The sequence below is a fragment of the Trachypithecus francoisi genome, unplaced genomic scaffold (assembly GCF_009764315.1).
Source record: "Trachypithecus francoisi isolate TF-2019V2 unplaced genomic scaffold, Tfra_2.0 Lachesis_group15, whole genome shotgun sequence".
In the NCBI taxonomy this organism is placed as follows: domain Eukaryota; kingdom Metazoa; phylum Chordata; class Mammalia; order Primates; family Cercopithecidae; genus Trachypithecus; species Trachypithecus francoisi.
The window spans coordinates 25,457,725-25,473,214 of record NW_022681460.1 but is presented as its reverse complement, the minus strand read 5'-3'; the positions used below and the strand labels follow the sequence as shown (position 1 = coordinate 25,473,214).

Sequence of the window (15,490 nt, the reverse complement as noted above, 5' to 3'; positions counted from 1 at the left end):
CCGCCTCGGCCTCCCAAAGTGCTGGGATTACAGGCATGAGCCACTGTGCCCAGCCAGGTTTCACCAGTTTCACATACGTTCATGCATGTTTTGTGTGTGTGTGTGTGTGTGTTTCTATGCAATGTTATCATATCTTGTATCATCACCACAATAAAATACAGAGCTATCACCATGAGGCTCCCGCAAGCTACTCCTTTAGAATCATACTGATCTTCCTCTTCACCACATCCCTATTCCTGGCAACGACTAATCTCCCATCTCTATGATTTCAAGTATGCTATATAAATTGAATCAAATGGTACCTTTTAGATTGGCTTTTTTCCCCACTCAGTATAATTCCCTTGAGATCTATTCAACTTATTACATGTATCAATCGTTCCTTCTATTTTCAGATAATATTCCAAGGCATATCGATATACCATAGTTTGCTTAACCATTCACCCATTGAAGGGCATTTCAGTTGTCTCCAGTTTTGGGCTATTATGAATAAAGCTACTGCTATGAACATTCATTTGCAGGTTTTATGTGAACATAAGTTTTCATTTTTCTGGGATAAATGCCCAAGAGTACATTTGCTGAGTCATATGGTAAGTGCATATTTAGTTTTTTAAGAAACTGCCAAACTATTTTCTAGTGTAGCTATTCCATTTTATATTCCATGTATATGTGATAAAAGATGGATTTTTAATCTATTAAATAAACAATATAAAGATACATTTCTCTTATTATACCATAATTGCTTGGTTACTTGAACTCCACCAGACTAAGTTTTAAGGTCAGGGATACTGTTTTGTTCAGTGTGGTGTCTTTGGTGTCTAACATAGTACCTGACATATATTAGATTCAATAAATGTTTATCGAATGAATAGCTTAATAAACAAAAGAAGGACAGCTGACTCAGGTTGAGATCAAATTGAAAAATTGTAAATAAATTATAATGATAGTCGAATATGAATTGGATACCATGATTTTTCTTCTAGCATTTTCAAATCAGAAATTGGCACTCTATAAGATGAATCACTTGTGGGCAAGTTAATAAAAACTAAATGTTAAATTATGTTGTTCCAAGGTTATTTTTGGCTGTACTTTGGTAACAGTAGAAGGTTGTAAACAATGTAAATGCCCAATGATATGGAACTGCTTTAGTAAGATATCTGTACAGTGGAATACCTACCCTGCAGTTGTCAAAAACAATGAGGAAACTCCATTTAAATAATGAACACCCTCTAAAGATATTAATTTAAAAATACAGAAAACCATGTAGAGTATGATACTCTTTGTGTAAACAAATTTAAAAAGGAACTTAAAGAAAAATAGATAGACGCACGAAGATGTTAATTCTTCCTGTTATAAAATACAGGCTGTACCTGGGTCATGTTGTGCTTGAAAGTAAAGAAGTGCTCAAAAATGTATAGGGACATTCCAAAAGAACACAGAAGCCAGCTTGAATGGACTCCTTCTGGCTGAATTTGGGACAATTTAGGTTTTAAATGAATAATGACAGCAACAGAATATAACACATTGAATAAAAACTCATTAAAACAGAAAAAAGAATATGAGTCCGGGCTGATATGTAAAACTTAAATAAAGAATAAAAAGAGGGAGGAGAGGAAGGAAAGTTCTTTTCAGAAGAATGATAAAATTAAAATATCACCATTTTGCCATCACTGTAGCAATAATTGATTCCGACAAGGATCATCAGTGGAATCATCAGTGGATGCTAAACCCATTGGCTAAAAGTTTGCTGAGGAACAGAATGGTCTACAGTCTCAAAGTATCACTTCCACCATTGATATTAGCTTTTTCCAACATTTGCCAATGAATTACGATTATAAAAGGTAGCTTTATGATGGAGAAATATGGCAGACATCTTAATCAAATGATAGTACTTACTATATTAGTTTCCTGTTGCTACCGTAAAAGTTGCCACTAAATTAGGGACTTAAAGCTACACAAATTTATTATCTTACAGTTCTGTAGTTCAGAAGCACAACATAAGTCTCACTGAGCTAAAATCAAGATGTTGGCAGAGCTGCTTTCTGTCTGGAAGCCTATGGGAGAAGAGGAACCACCTGCATTCCTTGGCTTGTGGTTCTCCTTCCTCCCTTTTCAAAGGCAGCAATGGCCAAATGAGTCTTTTGCACATCACATCACTCTGTCCTGATGCTTCTGCCCTGCTCTTTCACTCATAAGAATGTTTGTGATGATTTGGGGCCCATCCAGGTAATCTAGGATAATCTCCTCCATCTCAAAATCTTAATCACGTTTGCAAACTTCCTTTTGCCATGTAAGGTGACATGTCAACATGTTCTGGGGATTAGGACAGTGACATCTCTGGGGTTGTGGGGTGAAGCGGACATGGTTCTGCCTACCACACTTACCCATTACAGGTAATGTGATACACTGGAATTATGTGCATTCTGATATAATGCACTGAGAAAGACACATCACTTAGGATAGTTGTCCTGCCAAAAGAAGTATTTAAATTGGCGAACTTTCTGAAACTATTGTACTCCGCTATTCAAAAAGGTCAATGATGTAAAAGAAAAAAGTTTGGGGAAACTGTTCCAGATTAAAGGAGGGAGACTACGGACAGGTGACAACTAAATGCAAGGTACAATCCAAGAAAAACTATAAATGAGATTATTAGGGCAACTAGAAAATTTGATTATTGACCATATAATAAATGACAATGTGGAGTTAAATTTCCTGAGATGATAATTATACTGATTGCTCTTCGTAGATGCATAATAAAGTGTTTAGTATGTATGATAAAGTATCATGCTGTCTGCAGCTAACCTCAAATGGTTCTGGAAAAAATAGAGAAAGCAAATATGGAAAATATTAATAATTGATGTATGTAGAACAGTACTGTAAGATAGAAATATAATGTAAGCACATGTATAATTTTAAATATCCTAGTAGCTACATTAAAAAAGTAAAAATAAAGCAAAATTAATTTTAATATTTTATTTAACCCAATATATCCAATTATTCTCATTTAAAAATATAATTAAAGTAAAAAGTATTAACGCGATATTTTACATTTCTTTTTTTAAATACTAATGCTTAAACGTGCAGTGTGGATCCAACATTTACAGAATATCTATTCATACTGGCTACATTTTAGTGCCTAATAGCCACAAGTTGCTGGAGCTGTAAATTGGAAGGCACTGGTCTAGATGAAGGGTGTATGTGTGTTCATTGTACTACAGTTACAACTTTCTGTTGGTTTGATATGTTTCAAAACCAAAAAGTTGGAGGAAAATGAACTAGATACGTGTTGTATGTGCATAGATTATTTCTGGGAGATATAGAAGAAGCTGGTAACACTGGTTACTTCTAGGAAGAAGAAAGGAGTGAGTAGGAGGGTGGTTTTCACCATACCCTTTTGTACTTTGTGTAAAATATTGTGACTAAACCTATACAAATTTAAACTAATATCTGCTTAATCTTTTTATTCAAAACCAGATATTCTAATGCTAAGGTATAGCAACCCCTTAATTAAGAGGTAAGAGCTCCACCTACTGAACTTGATTTAAGATTCCTTGGGATAGGAAATAAGTGTCCCACTTAAAATACAATGAAGTGTAGAAATTTCTTCTGATGATTTTTCTATCTTATTATCTTAATAACCCCCTTAAATCTTCCTGTTCTCATATTATTACATATTTTCAGATAAAGTATATCAATGATTTAAACTTCATCTCTGATTTGCTGGAAAAAAAAAAAGAAACGAGATTCAAGCACAGGCTCACCTAATTTTGTGGTAATGGATGATGACTGCAACTCACAGTGGCGCCGGATGTTGTGAGCAAGTTCATTACAAATTTATGTCTTACTTAAGCCTCCTTCCATCTTGCAGCGGAGCGAAGTCTCTTGGGTTAGATTTCTTCAACTGTAACGGCTGGCACTTTCAAAGCTGAGTTATATCTTACTGCCCTCTGCATTTACGTTATGAGAGTTTCGGAATTAAGACTCTGCTGTAAGGTGTCTCGACTCCTTGGGTAATTGCATCATTTCCTGGCCGTGTCTAGTATATAATGCGGAGAAGTGAAGCAATTGCCCAGATAATAACACAGTTTGGAAAGTAGGATAATAAACACAGCGGATCTGAAGGATTTGCTTGGAACCTTGGGCAGATGTCCTGATCCTTCACTAGGCATACCACCCACAGCTCTCCCAGCGTCGTTAGCCTGCGTATACCAAATAAATAAAATAGAACCGCGTGCTATGAGGCTACGTGGCCCTTCATCACCCACATTTGTAGAGCACGCGCTCTGTACCCAGGACAGCGCGGGGTCGCTCCGGCTCTTCACCGAGAAACGCTCTCAGTGGGTGGCAGTCTATCGTTAGATTTAGTAAAATGTTTAGAGGGACTTAACATCCGCGTGACAGAGAACGAAGGAAGACGGAGAGGGACAGAAGTTAGATTTGAAAGAGAGGCTAAAATGGTTAATAAAATAATAAAGCAAATTACAAGGCTCTGGACAGTACGCGTCCAGACAACACTTGTCTTGGTATAGAGATTTCCATGTTATGTAAAAGAATGAGAATTTCCAGGATGTTTTTTCCAGCATGGCAGTCGGAAGAGGATTAGATTTGGAGGGTATAGGTGTTTTCCTTAAGGGGCCTTCGGGGAGCTTGGCGGAAGGCGCCGAGAATTTGCTTCAATTTCAGGAAATAGACTCAGAGCAAGGACAAAGTAGGTGTGGCTTAGACGCAATACTCTACCTCCTACTGGTTAGAGGAACTAAATGCAGATTTTTAACACAGCAAGTATATTTAGAGACACGTGTCAAATAAGCTCCCTGGTGGTCTAGTGGTTAGGATTCGGCGCTCTCACCGCCGCGGCCCGGGTTCGATTCCCGGTCAGGGAAGTCTAGTTTTCTTTGATTTTTTTGAATCCGGCAAGCAACTTAGAAGTCATGAGTTTTGTGTAGTTTTCATTTGTTGGTTGGGTTTTTTTTTTATAGTTTTTTTAATCAAAAGTTTTATGTACTTTTCATTTGCTTGTTGGGGTTTTTTCATCATTAAAAATTGACTATTTTAAAATGTTATTTAATCTAAGGCTTAAAATATGCCATCTCTACAAGTAATGTAATTTACAATCAATCAAATAACATAAAGTTCTGTGATTCTAAAATTGTATTGTTCAGCTTTAAAAAATAATTTAGATATTTACAAGCAGTCAGTTAAGCCTTTGTTTAACCTTGATTTTGTTTGACTAATAAAAGAGGAAAATAGTTAATGTGGAATAATACGTATTCAATGTCATCCTTAGAGTTCATTTTTAGTTTTTCTGTACATTCAGATTATGTACTTTGGAGATTATTTGCCTATATTGGAGCTATTCCTACTCTCATCTTTATAAATATGAGATCTTGTCTGAGATGTATGGTTGGCTAATTATTACATAGCTAGTTTATAGTGTTCTAATAACCCATTTAGTTATTTATTTATTTATTTTTGCTAATTTCAAATTTTCTGTGACAGATTTACACAAATACGGTAATTGTCTTCCATCCAGAGTATCAATTGCCAGTATATAAATCATATAGCCCCCTCAAAAATGCACCTACTTATCATTAGTAACTCCCACATTCAGGGTAAAGTAGAATTCTGGGAGTTCCTCAAAGGAAAATATGAAAATGTTGGAGTCAAAGAAAAGAAAAATGGTGTTATATAGACATTAACTTTTTTTTGATCCTGAAAGTTCTAAACCATCCTAACCTTTGCCAGTTTTTGAGCTGTTGGATTTTTTTTTTTTTTTTGCCTTTTTTTAAAGGAGAAATTTCATCATAGCATAGAAACAGACTGAAAGCTTGATTGCAGCTAAAATGAATTTGTTTTGCTTTCCTTTTAGTTGTGCTGAGACTGATTGGGAAGAGGAGAATGCTGAGTACTTAATGTTCCAGGAAGTCGATTGTGATAGGTGCCATGGGGTTAAGAAAAGATGTGATTCTTGGTGCTTAAGACTTTCACTTCAGGCCGGGCGCGGTGGCTCAAGCCTGTAATCCCAGCACTTTGGGAGGCCGAGACGGGCGGATCACGAGGTCAGGAGATCGAGACCATCCCGGCTAACACGGTGAAACCCCGTCTCTACTAAAAAATACAAAAAACTAGCCGGGCGAGGTAGCGGGCGCCTGTAGTCCCAGCTACTCGGGAGGCTGAGCCAGGAGAATGGCGTAAACCCCGGAGGCGGAGCTTGCAGTGAGCTGAGATCCGGCCACTGCACTCCAGCCCGGGTGACAGAGCGAGACTCCGTCTCAAAAAAAAAAAAAAAGACTTTCACTTCATTGGACAATTAAGACAAAAATATGTTATTACCATTAACAAAAATAATTGGCACCATTCATTGATTATTTGCTATGTATCAGGTACTTCAAATAATCACAATATGCGGTAAAAGAAGGGAGAAGGAAGTGAACACTAGAATCAAAATAGAACTTTAAAACTGTGTTTCAAGCTGGACCTAAAGGTTAGAAGTATCCGGAATGTCTGAGAAAAGCAGAATGGGCATTTCTTCTAAGGGATCCAGGATGACCACGGTCTAGTATCTGCAACGAAGAGGACAACTGCATCAGACTGGCTGTAGTAGGGAACCTGTGCTGAGGAACAGTGTAGATGACGGCAGATAGGTGGCTGCAGCCAGATTATGGAGGACCTGAAGACAAATCAAGGAGTTACAAAGGGAACCCAAGAGGACTCGATGTCTGATAGGATATAAAGGATTAAGAATAGGGAGGAATCTGTTATGAAGCCATGATTTGTTCTGTGTGGCTAGTAAAATTGGGGTGGTATTAAAAGTAATAGGAAGGTTGAGATGGAGAAACTGATGAAGAAGAGAAGGCAAGTTCAGTTTGAGCCCCCACAGAGGCGGCACAGCCAAATGGTGGTCAGAAATACAGAATGGGAATTTTGGTGATAATTAGGATTGAAGGAAGTGATTTTGGAGCCATTAACTTAAAAGTTTGAGAAGATTTGGGCACTTCCCAAAGAAAAAAACCTGTAAAAAGGATAGAAGACTGAGGGAAAAAACCCAGGAGAGTATACAGTAAAGGAGGAAGGGAAGAGGTAGAAAATGGTGAAAGAGTAGTCAGAAAGACAATAAAAGGATAAGAGAGCTTCAAGAAGGAAGTAGCAGTGAAGAAGATAGCATACTATAAAGAGATGAAGGAGAAAATGGAGGAGATTAAGCACAGTCAGATGGTAAGACAGTGACCGTTAGGTATAGAACAGACTGGTGGAGCCCATACCACAGTAAGGAAGTCTGTCCAGGAGGTTATTGCCAGAAGCATGATTCAAGGTGCTGAGGGACTAATGTGAGAGATAACAAACTTATTTATGACCTACATGCTGCAGAAGGCAAATATAGTGAAGAAAAAGAGATCTTATGAAAATAAAGAAATACTGTTATTCCAGAGCCAGAGACTGTGAATTAACCCTAACTGTGCCAATATCAGCTGCATTATCTGGGTTAAGGACCCAGCTCTCTGAGCCTCTGGATCCTAACGAGTACAAGAGAGATACTAACCTGCATGCATCCATGCCTACTTCACAGAGTTATTGTCATTCATTCATCAATTTAGCAAACACTTATGTAATTCTTACTCCATGCCAGTCATCTTTGTATGCACAGGTATAGAAAAGTGAGCAAGACTATTTCTATGACAGTTGAATAGGAATCAAAGGAGAAAATCGTTAAGGTTTTGATCATGGCCTATTAATTTAAAAAAGGGTGCTGTTTGAGACTGGGGACAATAGAGGAAGCCATGTTGCATTTAGATTTGGACTGAAGAGAGGTCACCCAAGTGAAGCTGTCTTGTACATGGGTTGATATTTTTTACTAATGATGATAGATTTGAAGGAGATCCAGCTCTGCAGTGAGAATTGAAGCTTCAATAGTTGAAATGCTTGCCAAGAGATTGGTGCAGCAAAAAAAAAAAAAAAGAAAGAAAGAAAGAAAGAAAAAAAAAGGGCCAAGGTTTGCAGGCTTGACTTTGGCTGAAGGAGGACATATGAGGAAAGTCTGAAGGATGAGAGTCAGGAAAAGTCAGGTTAATAAAGACAAAAGCAAATACAGTCTGGAGATTGCTGTGTAGTCATTAATAGAATCCAGCATATGTCATTTGTTTGATTGATTTTTAATGTTTTTAATGGAATTTTTTTATGTTTTAGTTAATATATTCCTTGTTGTGCTTTACTTATTCTATTGTTATTTTTAGTCAAGAATGAAATTATTTCAAAGTGGTATTGTTATTTAGACACAGCAATAGACTACATCACCTACACACAGAGCTCAAAGTTGCTGTTTTGTAGAGCCAGAATATTGTGCACAATTCTGTGCTTGTGAAGAAGGGGAAAATGCTGAAGGATTAGTTGCAGAAATATTCCACGTGTGAACAGGTGCTTCAAAAGTAAAGGAATAGGAATTATTTAACCTGCACAAAAGAAAGCAAAAGTTATTTGCTGTATATCAAAAATATTTTCTCCTGGACTTGTCCAATTATTTTGTTTTAAATACAAAATTGTCATTCATCTAGAGTTGGACTACTACAGTGAATGATGATTTGGGCTGAGGCATACTGAAAGAGTAACCAGGAGTGTGGAAGGAGGAAAGGAAGGATTTCACCAGCATCTAGTACAGTGCTTTACATATGATTAGTATTGAATGAACAAAAGAAATTATTAAACCAAGAAGTAGACTTCTAGGACTTCACTTGAAAACAATTACGCGCAGGCTGAGCCCATCATAATGCTAGTCTTATATGAATGACAGCTCTACATTTCTGCTGAGAGAAGAGCAACTGGAAATAGAGTTAAACTGAGTTATTGTGAATAATGTCTGACTTTTATTGAGTTATTTTAGATACTGAACACTGAATTGGGTCCTTTGTCCATACCAATCAAGTCAATCTTTCTAATAATTATTCTTGTATTGTGTGGCTTAGAAAACATAGGTTCAGAAAGTTTATGTAAACCTATCTAAAGTCACACAAGTATGTGGAAGAATCAGAATTCCAATCAGGATGTGCCCAGCCTGAATCTTAAATTCTTTAATATTCCCCCATTACAACAAATTGTCTGGTGGCACTATGGAGAGTCTTCTTTAGAAAGGTCATTACAAATAGGGTGGTTTATGGGGAGATTTTGCATAGAAGCAAGGAAAATCATATGACATTGCAAGTTATTTTTAAAATGTATAATTGAATTCTATGCATTACCAGGTTTAGTGAAAGTTAATCTAGTAGCTGCTTATTAGGCGTTAGCAGACTTGATAGAAAGAAGTGGGAAATTTTTATTAGTAAGTTTAATGACAAATACAAGTGTACTCGCCCTTATGAATAGGCTTGTTTATATGTGATAATGGTTTACTCTTTAGTACAATTTTTACCTATTTTAAAATAATCTTTGCCGCATCTCCATGTTGATTATTATTTTATTGACTTAAAAATGGTTCCTTACTTTTTTATCTTCTTACTTTAATGAGTAGACTATAGAAAAATATTTTTCCATGAGTTAAAAAGAAACAAATTTAAATTTGGACTACGAATCTACTTGATCAATTATCTTTTCTTCTGCTTATTATAGCCTCTGAATTTCTATAGTATATGTAGGACTTTATATAGTGTGCTATTGTTTTGTGTAAATTGTGCTTCTGTAAATTCCCTGAGACCAGAGTTCACAACTTTTATTACTTTGTGTTAAAGTGGTAATCATATAATTGGTGCTCAAAAATTTTTCCTGTTTTTTAGTCTTCATTTGATTGCTGAAGGCAACAAAATTATAGACAAGCCAAGAGCTCCACAGCAGAGAGCAGGGTCTATGTTGTATTCATTTTTGTATCCTCCAGGCTGTGATAGTACTTGGCATATAGCAGCAATTCAAATGACTCTTGCATGAAGAAATGAAAGAATAAGGCAAAAGACTGAAACTGGAACTTTTCAGAAGAAACAAGGGTGACCAATAAATCTTTGAAAACAGAATCAACCTCTTTTCGTGATCAGGGAAATGCAAACTAAAACAAAAGAGATACTGTTTACACCCATCAAAGAGGCAAAATGGAAAAATCTGGCAATATCAACTGTTGCCAAGAATATAGAACAATGGAAAGTCTTATACACTAATGGTGGGAGTATAAATTGGCATAATAAAATAAATTGGAAAACATTTGATATTATCCAAATTTGGAGATTCCCATATCTGGCAACTCAACCTCTGGGAAATCCCCGCATGTGTGCACCAGATGTGTACAAGAATGTTCACAGCAGCACCATTCATAATAGACCCAAATTGGAAGCAAGCTGATTGTCTATCAAGAGTAAAGTGGGTAAATATATTGTGGTATAGTCATACAATGAAATACTACAGAGTAGTAAAAAAAAAAAAAAAAAAAAAAAAAAAGGATTGCATCTCCTCTTATCAACATGATGAATTCCAGGAAAATAATGTTTAACTTAATAAGCAAGTCAAATACAGTATAATCCCATATTATATGAAGTTTTACAATGCTAAATTAAATATATTGTTCATTGATAGACATACAGATGATAAACCATAAATAAAAATAAAATAGTGGGGAATGGGGAATGGAGAAGATGGAGAAAAGAAAAAGTGCACAAAGGACTTTCAAAGTACTAGTGGTGCTAGGTGCTAAGTGCTAAGCTGGGTGGTGGGTACAAAAGTATTGATTCTCATTTGATTATTTATACATTTATATATTATATAATACAGCATTATATAAATGTTATGCTATTCTATATATAATATATAATATGATTTATATACTATATATGCTATTCTATATCTAATATATATTATATAATTATATATTATATATTATGCTATATATAATATGTAGAATAGGATAACTTATATAGCATTATATATAGAGACAGATATGTAGAGCTGTCATTCATATGAGAACAGCATTATGATGGGCTCAGCCTGCATATAATTGTTTTCAAGTGAAGTACTAGAAGTCTACTTCTTGGTTTAATTGATAAATATATACTATATCTAGAATAGCATAACATATATAATGCTATATGTTATATATAATGTTATAATATGCTATTCTATATGTTATATATTATAGAGAGAGAATAGCATATATATAATGCTATTCTATATTAATTCAATATTGAATTAAAATGAAAAATAAAAATAAATGATAGGTAATGTTTGGGCCAACTCTTTGGGATTATGGCATGTAACTGATATTTACTTAAGCAAACTTCCTTCCACTCCCCTCTATTGTCATACTTTATAATAGTGCTTTTTCTGAAGTAGAAAAGTTCCAGGTTGAACTTTCTGAAGTTGTTCTGAAAGCAGGTTGAAAATGGTAAATGTGAAAATAAACCACAAGGTGGCATCCTGGCCTCATGTGTCTCGTTCTGATTCTTTAATAAAGTAATCCCACTTTTGAAATGTTGAGGATTTTTTTTTTTCGTTTAGTTTCTTTCTTCTTGTTATCAATGTGCTTTATTTTACTTGTATATATACTGTGCTGTCAGATTAAAGACTGGGGAAAGCCATTCAAATAAATTCAATGCAGCAAGTATGCTGGTTCAGTATGTGACGTTCATTCATTCATTCCTCATTCCATCACTCATGCATTCATGTATTCATTCATTTAACCAATATCCAAAAATATTTGTTGAGCCTCTTTTCTATATCAAATAGATGCAGGGCAAAGAGGTCCCAGAGACTCAATGATAAGCAGAAACATAGTCACTTTTATTTGCTTTGAGTGTGGTGGTGAAGATAAACAGTAATCATACAATCCCAAATTTAAATTGTGACTGACAAAGTCTGTGAGGAAGAAAGGAGAAATAGGTGGTTCATGTAATTCTACAGTGAGGTTTTGAACCAGTTGGAGATGTCAGAGGAGTGATCCATTTGTTGAGATCTGAAAGATGAAGATGAGTTACCTAGGTAAGAAAGAGAGAAACGAACATTCACGCAGAAAGAACATGTGCAAGGCCTTGTAGTAGGAGGGAGCAAGGAGAATACCAGAGGCTGAAAGAAAGCCAGGAGGGCTGGTTGGCAAGGCAGAGGTATCAGAGAGAGGTGAAGAGAGGCCTAGGAAGTAGGCAGGGGATGGATCTTGCATGGCCTTGTAGTGAGGTGAAGGATTTTGTCTTCACTCTAAGAGCATTAAGGAGCCACAGCAAGGAGGATGAAGTAGCAGCTCAAAACCCATGCCTAGTCACGGGTGGTTCAGTAGTTTTATGAGTACTGTATATATGAAAGATCCTGCACTGAGTATTAGTGGCCCAACTCTGTTCACCTTTGTGTGATTCGCTTTTAGATAATGAGGGACATCACTTGAAAAGAGTAATGCAATTTTAATCTCAGTCATGCTCACCGGATTAAAGATTTTTCTTTTAAAGAAACATGACCCCATTGTATTTATTTTGAATCAGACTAAAAATCATTGCTTTTGAAGACAGGAAACATAAAGTGTGCTATCCTAACAAACAGATAGACCTATTTAGCTCATCCTCAACAAAATAAAAACTCCTGGCACCTAAAAATATAAAAGATATAAAAAGAAAATGTTTGTTTGCTTTATGGTCAGCTTGTCTCAGAAAGAATCATGTACTCTAAATTAGGAGACCTGGATCATGTCACTGTGGGAAAGATGATCTGACTTGGCTGTGCTTCCATTTTTCTCATCTGAAAAATGAAGCATGGTCTAGTTTATGTTCTTCTAACTCTGAACTTCTGCAAATCTGTGAATATATTCATAAAAATCAGTATGTACACGTTATTCATTTAATGTAAAGAGAATGGATATTGGGGGAGTACCTTGGTATATATTCGAATGAAAGTGTCTGAGTGGGAAAGCAGAAGTTGTGTACAAGACAAATGAGGCCAGGCGCGGTGGCTCATTCCTGTAATCCCAGCACTTTGGGAGGCCGAGGCAGGTGGATCACCTGAGATCACGAGTTCAAGAGCAGCCTGGCCAACATGGCAAAACCCTATCTCTACTAAAAATACAAACAATTAGCTGGGCATGGTGGCAGGTGCCTGTAATCCCTGCTATCAGGAGCCTGGGGCAGGAGAATTGCTTGAACCTGGGAGGTGGAGGTTGCAGTCAGCTGAGATCATACCACTGGACTCCAGCCTGGGCTATAGAGCAAGACTCTGAATCAGAAAAAAAAAAAGACCGAATGTGACTTAATGTGGATGTTAATAAATTAATAAACCTTTAATAAACTAAATTTAAATAAGCTGCACTACCATTTATTGATAATATACTATGTGTCAGGTCTTATGAACATTGTCTCAGGTGATCCTCAGAAAATCCTTATGAGATAGCTTTCTTTTGTAAAATTCTATTTTATGGCTGGATATGGGGGCTCATGCCTGTAATCCTAACAGTTTGGGAGGCAGAAACGGTATTATCACTTGAGCCCAGGAGTTCAAGACCAGCCTGGGCAACATAGCAAGACCCCCATCCTAAAAAAAAAAAATTAGCCAGGCATGGTGACCCACACCTATAGTCCCAGCTGCTAGGGAGGCTCAGGCAGGATGATTGCCTGAGCCTGGGAGGTCAGTACTGCAGTGAGCTGTGATCGTGCCACTGCATTCCAGCCTGGGTGACAGAGCAAGACCCTGTTTCAAAACAAAACAAAACTATTTTACTAATTATAAAAACAAAGCTTAGTAATTTGTCTAAAGTTCAGTAATTTGTCCAAAGTTGCATAGCCATTAAATCTCAAGATGCATCCGGTCTGTCTGATTTCAAAACCTGTTCCTCTAGTCTTTATACTTATTATACTTTTTGAAGAGTTGAGATATTTTATAATGACTTATAAATATCCAATAGAGATAAATTCACTAGAATTATAAATATGGAGTTCAAGTTGTTTATAAGTGGTTTATAAGTATTTATAAGTGGTCTGATGAATTAGCACCAAGAATTTTAAGAAGCTCCTATATCTTAAACAAAATTGCTTAGAAAACTTGATTTAAGTAATTAAACATGCATTTTCCTAGATATGGCTGTGAAGTTGCTGTATTATTAAGCAAACAACTTCCTTGTTAATGTCTTTACTGTATCAGTAGAAAACACACTTACACAATTTTTTTTTTTTTTTTGAGATGGAGTCTCGCTCTGTTGCCCAGGTTGGAGTGTGGTGGCACAATCTCAGTTCACTGCAACCTCCTGTAGTTGCTGAAATATTCAGATTCAAGTGATTCTCCTGCCTCAGCCTCCCAAGTAGCTGGGACTACAGGCGCCTGCCACCATGCCTGGCTAATTTATGTACTTTTAGTAGAGATGGGGTTTCACCGTGTTAGCCAGGATGGTCTCAAACTCCTGACCTTGTGATCTGTCCACCTCGGCCTCCCTAAGTGCTAGGAATACAGGCATGAGCCACTGTGCCCAGCCAGAATTTTAACTCTTACCCTATACATTTAAGCATAACAAACAAATAACTTTCACCACTTGTCTCACTGTGTCATATTCTAAAGACAAACCATTTGTGAACTTTGTTTATTCTTCTGTCCAAGCTCCTGATATTCAGAGCAAAGGCATTGTCTTGTCTGCTGCATCTTGGTGTTTGGAGAAGTGGCTAAATGCATTTATATTGAATTATTGTTCCTGTGTTGTTTTGACTGTGGCTCCCACTCTTGGGAATCCTTGGGGTTTGAGGATCACATCAAAAAAGTATCTCTGGTATGAGAAATGGTCAGTGTGGCCAGATAATTCATGGGTTGAGTGCTGAGACTCGTTTCCCATGATCATCTTGGTCAGGAGGCACTTGGCGTTTTAAGTCTGTTCTCTTGATGCAACACATATGCCTTAAATCTGTTAATGATTTAGTAGTGATGGACTTATGAATATATTTCAGATGGGCCCAACGGCCTCTCAAGCTTCCTTCCAAGTATCAGTAAAAGATATGTGTTACCACAGGCAAGGCTTGTCCACTGAGCTTGGCCATACCCTCATCTCCCTTAGCTGATGGGTCACCAGCTTGCACAGGTCTTTTTGGTTTTTGTTTTTGAGATGGAATCTCCCTCTGTCACCCAGGCTGGAGCACAGTGGCACCATCATAGCTCATTGCAGGCTTGAACCCCTGACTCAAATGATCCTCCTGCCTCAGCCTCCCGTGTACTTGGAACCACAGGCACATGTGTGCCTGGCTTGCACATGAGTTTTCATGATGTTACCACACCCAACCATTTATACTGTGTTACGCTTATCTTTTCATTGTCAAAACCATAAAATAAATCTAACAGTGGCTGCTTGTAAGATCAAAATGTGACTGGCTTAGTTCTCATTTAAGAGTGGCTTGTGCCTGTGACAGAAATGTGTTATCATTGAGAGTCAAATATGGTCTATGTGCCTCTGTGTTTTGCCCTCATGACTGCAAACACATCTCTGTCAACTTGCCAGGGCCCCAGAGAAGCCAATTTGATGCAGCTGTGCTGGGACAGACTGGTTAGGACAGGGAAAGAAGCCAGTCATTGCTGG

The 15,490-nt window shown here is 36.9% G+C and overlaps 1 protein-coding gene and 1 non-coding gene across 3 annotated transcripts in view; one reads left to right on the top strand and one right to left on the bottom strand.

Annotated features, from left to right (window-relative positions):
* Window positions 1-3,986, bottom strand: part of NCOA7 (nuclear receptor coactivator 7) — a 159,132-nt gene extending 155,146 nt beyond the window's left edge. For both annotated transcript variants that reach the window (XM_033234471.1, XM_033234473.1), the window contains exon 1: window positions 3,759-3,986. The gene's annotated coding sequence lies outside the window, so the exon portion shown is untranslated. The remainder of the gene's footprint in view (window positions 1-3,758) is intronic.
* An 822-nt stretch (window positions 3,987-4,808) lies between these two features.
* On the top strand, window positions 4,809-4,880 carry TRNAE-CUC. The gene has a single exon. It is a non-coding gene; the product is annotated as a tRNA-Glu (tRNA).
* The last annotated feature ends 10,610 nt before the right edge of the window (window positions 4,881-15,490 follow it).